The following is an 8,103-nucleotide window of genomic DNA, read 5'->3' as shown; positions in this document are numbered from 1 at the left end:
TTATTGTGCGATATATATAAATATTACAAATTTGCTGTAACAACGATACAACACAAAATATTATTTTTTTCCGAATGAGAATTTGAAGGTACAACCTGTAGTACGAAATGCTTAGATGCTAGCAATTATGAAGCTAATGCTCTCTCGCAGAGAAATATGTATACTGTATAAAGACATGTTAATTATGCAGTTAAAAATATATATGTTAGTACCATGTATATTATTTCTAAATATCCAGTGCTAATTACGAATATACCGCCTTTTTACAATTTCGCTTTGGTAGCAATTAAATGATTTCCGATTTCGTCAAAAGAGTGCGCTGATTTTACATTTAATTAAAAATATTACCTCTTCTTGAAAAATCATACATTTCTAACTTAAACTTATTTCAATAGATGTCTCAAAGAATAAATTTTGGTGAGTCCTTAAATAAATCTGTTTTTTTTTTTACCCTACAACTCAAACGTCAAAAGTCACAATGTGATAGACGACAGCTATAAATACAATACTGTATTGCATTTATATATCTGAAGTTTCTTTTCTTATCTTCAAAATACTTCATATTTATAAGAATTAATTAATTAAGTTTACTATTCTAGCAAAAATAAATCTGATTGTGAAGTGTGAGTGATTGATATGTTACCGATGACAGCGCGCTGGTTAAAATTTTATCAACATCATTGCGAGATAATTTACTATTGTATTGGAGTTTTATTTACCGAAAAATCATATCTGATTGCTTTGTAATCAATTATAATCGAATAATTGTGGATATTATTTATTCAATTTGCGCTAGATAACATTGCAAAGTAAACTGCTCCAGACATATTTATTTTAATTGTCAAACATTGTCATTATGTGACCAGTTCCTTTCTCGGAGTTTGCTAGAAACGAGACTTTGAAAATAAATTGATTAGTGACTGTGTATGCAAGTTCGTCAGTAAAAAAGGGATGCTGTGTTAAAAATCAATAATGGATACTTTAAGACAAGTAAGTAAAATAATTAATAATATATTTTTTATGCATTAAAAAAAGTACTTTTTTATTTTTTATTAATATTAATATAGCACGTAAGAATTTTTGTATAAATAACAGTATATGTCAGTAAGAAAAAATATCAACTAAAAAAATTAAACGATAAATTAATAATTTTAAAATAATATGATAATAAAAATAAAAATTAATAAACTGTTATATTTCCGAAGATGCGTCTGTTTGCCTTTTGGTAGATGGTATTTAAGAACATACATCTATATGTGTGTGTATATATATATATATATTTATATATATATAAGTATATATATATATATATATATATATATATATATATATATATATATATATATATATATATATATATATATATATATATATATATATATATATATATATATATATATATATATATATATATGTGTGTATATACATTTATAAATACATATATAAATTTAATAGATTTATATTATCCACCTTCGTGATGGAATTGCATTTTAATATATTATTAGATTAAAAACCAATATTTTTAGCTTTTCCACTTTATTTTTATTTGACCAGCGACCGGGTTTCGTCGTTACCGACATCATCAGACTGGTGATGTCGGTAACGACAAAACCCGGTCGCTGGTCAAATAAAAATAAAGTGGAAAAGCTAAAAATATTGGTTTTAATCTAATAATATATTATATAAATTTACTTATTCATTGTTGTAATCGAGGTAGGCAAACTATTCAATGATTAATTCGTGTGTTTTTTTTTGTCTTCATGTTTTGAATCAACAGTATCTTTTGAGGTGCTTCAAAAGGAAGACGATTTCTCTTCCGTTCATAACTTTTCTCCGCTTCCAAGATGACTGATAAACCAGTCGGCCGATTGTCTGCGTTAAAAATAACAGATCATATCAGTAGTCTGTGTATCTGTCGTATAAACATATACATTTCGCACATTGTACATTGAACATGCATATTTTATGTATGTGCATACCACATACTTAACCGCAGAGTAATTTATCATAGAAATACAAATTTATTAAAATATAGTATATAAGTACTCGTATTATACTTAACAACTGACGTCATTTTATATTTTTACAATGACAAAGAAACAAAGTTATTCATTTGGGAGTTATTTTGTTGTTGTATCTTTAAGTATAATAAAAAACCTTTGAGTTGAATTTGTTAATTTTTTATCTGTCTGACATACAATGGAGCGACTAAGCGACCTGGCACGTGCAACGCTACCTCGGATATTTAATTTAATTTAATAACATATGTATTTAAAAAACACTTATTTTTTATAAAATAGTATCAATTTATTAATTGATATTTAAAAAATTAAAGTAAAAAGTAATATCAATCAATAATTATTAATTAAAGGAATAACTTGAAAACCTCATACTTTAGAGGCTTGTCTGGAGGTAGGATAGTATGGATAGGGAAGGTCCATGTGAAAACCACACAGATACTTGAAATTAAACAAAAAAAATTGCGAGAAAAGAACCCTTGATGCATATTGGGTAGTTGTGCGTCTACCTCAACTATGCCACAGGGTTACTGTATAAAAATACATAGTTCCCTAATCAAACAACAGCAATAAAACTATAGTTCCGGGAATGTATGTTATAATTAAATATATATTTATGCGAAACAGGTTGTACTTTAGCGGGTTTTAACATATAGTTTTATTTTCAATGGTTTCAGTTAATCTGTTTATGCAAAACCGGTATTACTTGTATAAGTTTTTGTCGCATTGTTTTATTTTCAGTATTTTCTTGTCGGGTTCTTGCTGGTCCTCCTTGGAAGCGCTGCACATGTTTCAACCAGCAGAATACTCACGGTTGCACCATTCTTCGGCTCATCGCACTCGCTCTTCATCCAGTCTATAACGCTACACCTCGCCAAGCAGGGACACGATGTTACAGTTATCACCTCCATTCTAGTCAAGGATCCGCCGCCCAATTATCACCAAATACCGGTTAATTTGGACCACTTCAGGGCTGAAAGTATGTTGGTTTATCGATAAAGTGGTTTAACAGATCGTTTTTGTTATTAATTTACAAACTTAGTAATAAAGTAATTTTATATCAGTTTGAAAGGGCCCTAAAATCTACGTGCAAACGTTATTGTGATTAATAAATATTAGTGCTAGATTTAAGTTTTTTTGGTTGAAATGCATTTTATATAATAAAATAACAACTATGTACAATAGTTTTGACAACATGAATTTTATTTGACCAGTCGTAACCGACATCACCAGTGTAATAATGTCGGTTACGACTAAACCCAATCGCTGGTCAAATAAAATTCATGTAGATAAAACGACATGGTTTTTTTTTTATTCTTTTATATTTTTGCATTTAGGTTTTTGTCATATATTTTTTTAGAAACTAAATAGGTTTTATTTTTTTGGATAATAATTTTCATTTCAAAGTATTTAAATATATACATATAAAAATCAAACGCTTGTATTAGACCACATTTGAGTTTATCAATGTAAACACGAATAGTTTCGAGAACTACAGATGTTCTCATCAACAGGTCAAAATATTAACCGTATTTTACTGAAAATACTTACTGCACTGATGAGAACATCTCTAGTCGTGTTTCCATGAATAATCTAAAAAGTGGTCTTATACAAGTGTTTTATTTAATTTTTACAAGATAAAAGCAATATATTATTATTCAACAAAGTATGTCCAAATCGATAAATAATATGAAAAAGCTTTTTTTTTGACGGATACTTAATTTTAAAATGTGTCTTTTTTAACATTTTTAGTGGGAAACTTCGACAATTTACAACACAGGAACCAATCGATCATCGACGGGCTTTTTTTCGGTTGGAAACACGGAATCAAATTAATGGAAGAAGTACTAAGTTGTCCAACGGTCAAAGAATTCAACGAGAAGGATCAAAGTCACTTCGATGTCGTCATAGTCGAGATGTTCTTCCAAGAAGCCATGTACATGTTCGCGCACAAATACAACGCACCGCTGGTGTTATTGGAGACATCTTCAGTCAAGCGACACGTGGAAGACATAATGGGGAGTCCAGCCCCAGCGAGCTATGTGCCCTTCGAGTTCTTCGACGCGGCGGGTGACTTGTCCATGATCCAAAGAGCTAGCAACTGGTTTATAGGAATGGTGGATTACATCGGAAGGAGATACCACGTTGCCGGAAATCAAAAGAACATCATCCAAAAGTACTTCAAGCATCTTCCAGGACCCTTGCCCAGTATAGAAAAACTGGAGCAATCGGTGTCCTTGGTACTGGCTAACACCCATTTTAGTTTTGATGTTGTATACCCTGTTGTTCCTGGGATAGTGCAAATTGGTGGAGCTCATATCAAACCCGTCAACAAATTATCAGATGTAAGTGACGTCATGATTATCAACTTCTGTTTTGCTCAAATCTTATCAATAAATCAGTTTCTCATTTTTTATTATCAGTTATATGAGTGAACGTATCTGATATATATTTTTTTTAAAGATAAGTATGTTTTCACAAAATTTTTTGACAGTTGGAAGTTTTACAAAGATCCTTCGATTCCAAGGTATTTAAAAAAATCCCAATTACCGATATTAGGGTCACCGATATTTCATATTCCTACCAAATTAAAAGCAAATGTATCCAATTTACGAATGCATTAGAAAAACGATAGTACTCTAAAGGGATTGAAAAAAATTACGATTTACTGGAGAAGGTCATTGTATTTATACGATAAGAAGTCCACTGTATGCATTTTTTGAAGAAAAATCTCACAAAGTTTTATTTTGTCATTAATTAGATTAGGTATTTAAATACTAGTAAACCCTTTTCCGATCGCAATGGTAAAAAAATGCAAGGCTGAGATAATTAGCAAATATATATATATATATATATATATATATATATATATATATATATATATATATATATATATATATATATATATATATATATATATATATATTTATATATATATATATATATATATATATATATATATATATATATATATATATACATATATATATATTTATATATATATATATATATATATATATATATATATATATATATATATATATATATATATATATATATATATATATACATACATACATACATATATATATATATATATATATATATATATATATATATATATATATATATATATATATATATATATATATATATATATATATATATATATATATATATATATATATATATATATATATATATATATATATATATATATATATATATATATATATATATATATATATGTATATATATATATATATATACATACATACATATATATATATATATATATATATATATATATATATATATATATATATATATATATATATATATATATATATATATATATATATATATATATATATATATATATATATATATATATATATATATATATATATATATATATATATATATATATATATATATATATATATATATATATATATATATATATATATATATATATATATATATATATGTATTTATATACATATATATTTTTTAAACTGTAGTGTGATCAATTGGACACGTGGAACGAATAAGTGAGTAAACAACGGTAAAATGAACATTAACGCAAATGTAGTTGGAAATAAAAGCAGAGGAAGACCGTAAAAAAACAAAAAAAAAGTATTACAAATACTTGAAAGCGGTCAGATCAGAACTAGGAATAATCGGCGGAGATGAGGAGATGCATGAATGTGGAAGAGGCGAATAATCTTTGCAAAGACAGTAGCATGAAGTTCTGCTCTTTCTACTTACGTAATGTATACTAAGTGGTGTGATGGTTAATTGGTTAGTTAGTTACATTCCAGGGCACGAAACATTCATCTGTATATTAATGATTTGACAAGGGGATGTTAGTCACTGTGACGCCAAATCCAACCCCATTCATTTCACCGTTCGTTGCTTACTAATTAATGGCTGTTTCAAATTCTTATACACATATCGTAGGAACTGCAGCGTTTCCTGGATGGGGCAACAGATGGCGCCGTATATTTCAGTCTGGGCACACACCTACTGAGCTCCTCCATACCCAAGTACAAAATAAATGCATTTGTGAGCGTCTTCAAGAGGCTGAGGCAGCGCGTGCTGTGGAAGTGGGAGGATGACAAACCGCCGCAATTAGACAACGTTCTCACGGGGAAATGGCTGCCGCAGAACGATATACTCGGTAATTATTTATTTAGTTAATGTTACATATCAAGTATTTACAGCGAATGGGAATTAATCACACGCTCTGGCTCCTTCTAAACCATAGGTTCTCCATCTTATTTTGCCATCTCGACCATTTTTTTTCTAAATCATAGGTTCTCAATCTTATTTTACTCACCCCCCCCCCCTTTGAGAATATATTTTTCTTTTAACCATAGGTTCTCAACCGTATTTTTTTCTTGTAAACTATAGGTTTTCAATCTTATTTTACTCACCCCCCTTTTAGAATATTTTTTTCTTAACCATAGGTTTTCAACCTTATATTACTCACACCCCCTTTGAGAATATTTTTTTTTCTTCTAAACCATAGGCTCTCAACTTTATTTTGCTCACTCCTCCTTTGAGAACATTTTTTTTCTTTTAAACGATAGCTGAATCAAACCTAAATATTTTTTTTTTCTTTTGGGAGTTTTTGAAGTACAATATTTCTTTCATAAATATTTGAAGTTTTGTTGAAATTGTTGAGTTTTACATTCTGGAGTTGCAAAATTATTTTGGAATACCGAAAATAAACTTTTTTTAATTTAAAATATTAGTCATTCTTTTATAAATAAAAAAAGTGTGGTTTTCTTAAAAATGGTTTCTATATTTGGGACTTTAAATTTAAACTTCAAATTGAAAAATTATATTCGGGTTTTAATTTATTTTTTCAGCTCATCCCAACGTGAAGGCATTCATCACCCATGGAGGGAGGAATGTTGAGTATACAAGAAGCCATCGACAAAGGGGTCCCGATGATATCAATTCCCATATTTGCAGACCAGTATCTAAACACTGCGAAACTAGTCTCTCGCGGTGTTGCCGTCGAACTAGATTACTTGAAAATCAATGAGCAAAGCGTGTCCGATGCTCTGAACAAAGTTTTTAATGACTCCAGCTACCAACAGATGGCGAAGGAATTGTCGGCGAGGTACAGAGACAGGCCGAACAAACCTCTCGACACTGTGACGTATTGGATTGAGTACGTGATACGTCACAGAGGTGCTTCGTTCCTGAAATCAAGTTATGCCAGCCTGAGTTGGTACAAAAAGTACATGGTAGATGTCGCCACAGTAGCGTTGGGATTTGTGGCGATAATTGTCGGTTTTATTTTATACCTCAGCCACTATTCTAAAAAAAGAGAAAATAAAAGAATAACCAAAGTATTAATGAATGAAAAGTACAAAAGAAGTTGACATTAATATATAATACGATAGGAAATAATTAAACAAATAAAAATGTATGCATTCAGTGAAGATATCTCTACTCGCTTACATTTGACAAAAACAAGAAAATTAAAATATTTTTTAAATTCAAATTACGTATTATTATAATATGCGGTGTCAAGTATTAAAAACGATTCTGAAATTTTGTATTTAGAAAAATTGGTAACAAATAATTCGTTGAAATGAAGCGTTGAAGAGGAAAATATATAAAAATTCGCAGATTTAAAAAAATGCTTTTATTTATAACTGACTATCGAATATGTTTAAGAACGGCAAAATTTCCTTTTAATAGTTAGAAAATAGAAAACCATTTTAATATTTATTATCTCATGACAAAAATGTGAGAGTTTAAACTTTTATAATAATGTTTATAATGCTGGACAATTGTTTGTGTTAATAATAAAAATAAATATTTTAAATAAAGTTATTCATCGTATTTTATTTAAAACATTGTGAATTGGATTTTTCGTACTAATATAAAATCAATATTGAGATGATTACTGTTTTTCGACCGTAAGAAAATAAACGTTGTCCTAGTAATAAATCTACTAGGAAGGTATGATAATATATCGCTCACTCTTTTCAAGAACGTCATAATTCAAAAATCGTGAATTTTGAGTTGTGCATGTTTTCGGAATGCCAAGAAAATGTACTAT

General features: G+C 28.6%; 1 protein-coding gene and 1 pseudogene across 2 annotated transcripts in view; one reads left to right on the top strand and one right to left on the bottom strand.

The window, feature by feature from the left end:
* LOC148307969 (uncharacterized) overlaps positions 1-8,103 on the bottom strand; it is a 416,767-nt gene that overhangs the window by 144,559 nt on the left and 264,105 nt on the right. The window lies entirely within an intron of this gene.
* On the top strand, positions 823-7,866 carry LOC148307972 (UDP-glucosyltransferase 2-like; annotated as a pseudogene). Its single transcript, XR_015837757.1, has 5 exons — positions 823-990; positions 2,760-2,997; positions 3,771-4,363; positions 5,982-6,201; positions 6,896-7,866. The product of XR_015837757.1 is annotated as a UDP-glucosyltransferase 2-like (transcript).

Source organism: Brachycentrus maculatus, unplaced genomic scaffold (genome assembly GCF_059751285.1).
Source record: "Brachycentrus maculatus isolate JH-2025_06_01 unplaced genomic scaffold, ASM5975128v1 h1tg000180l, whole genome shotgun sequence".
Classification (NCBI taxonomy): domain Eukaryota; kingdom Metazoa; phylum Arthropoda; class Insecta; order Trichoptera; family Brachycentridae; genus Brachycentrus; species Brachycentrus maculatus.
This window is presented reverse-complemented; position numbering and strand designations above follow the sequence as displayed.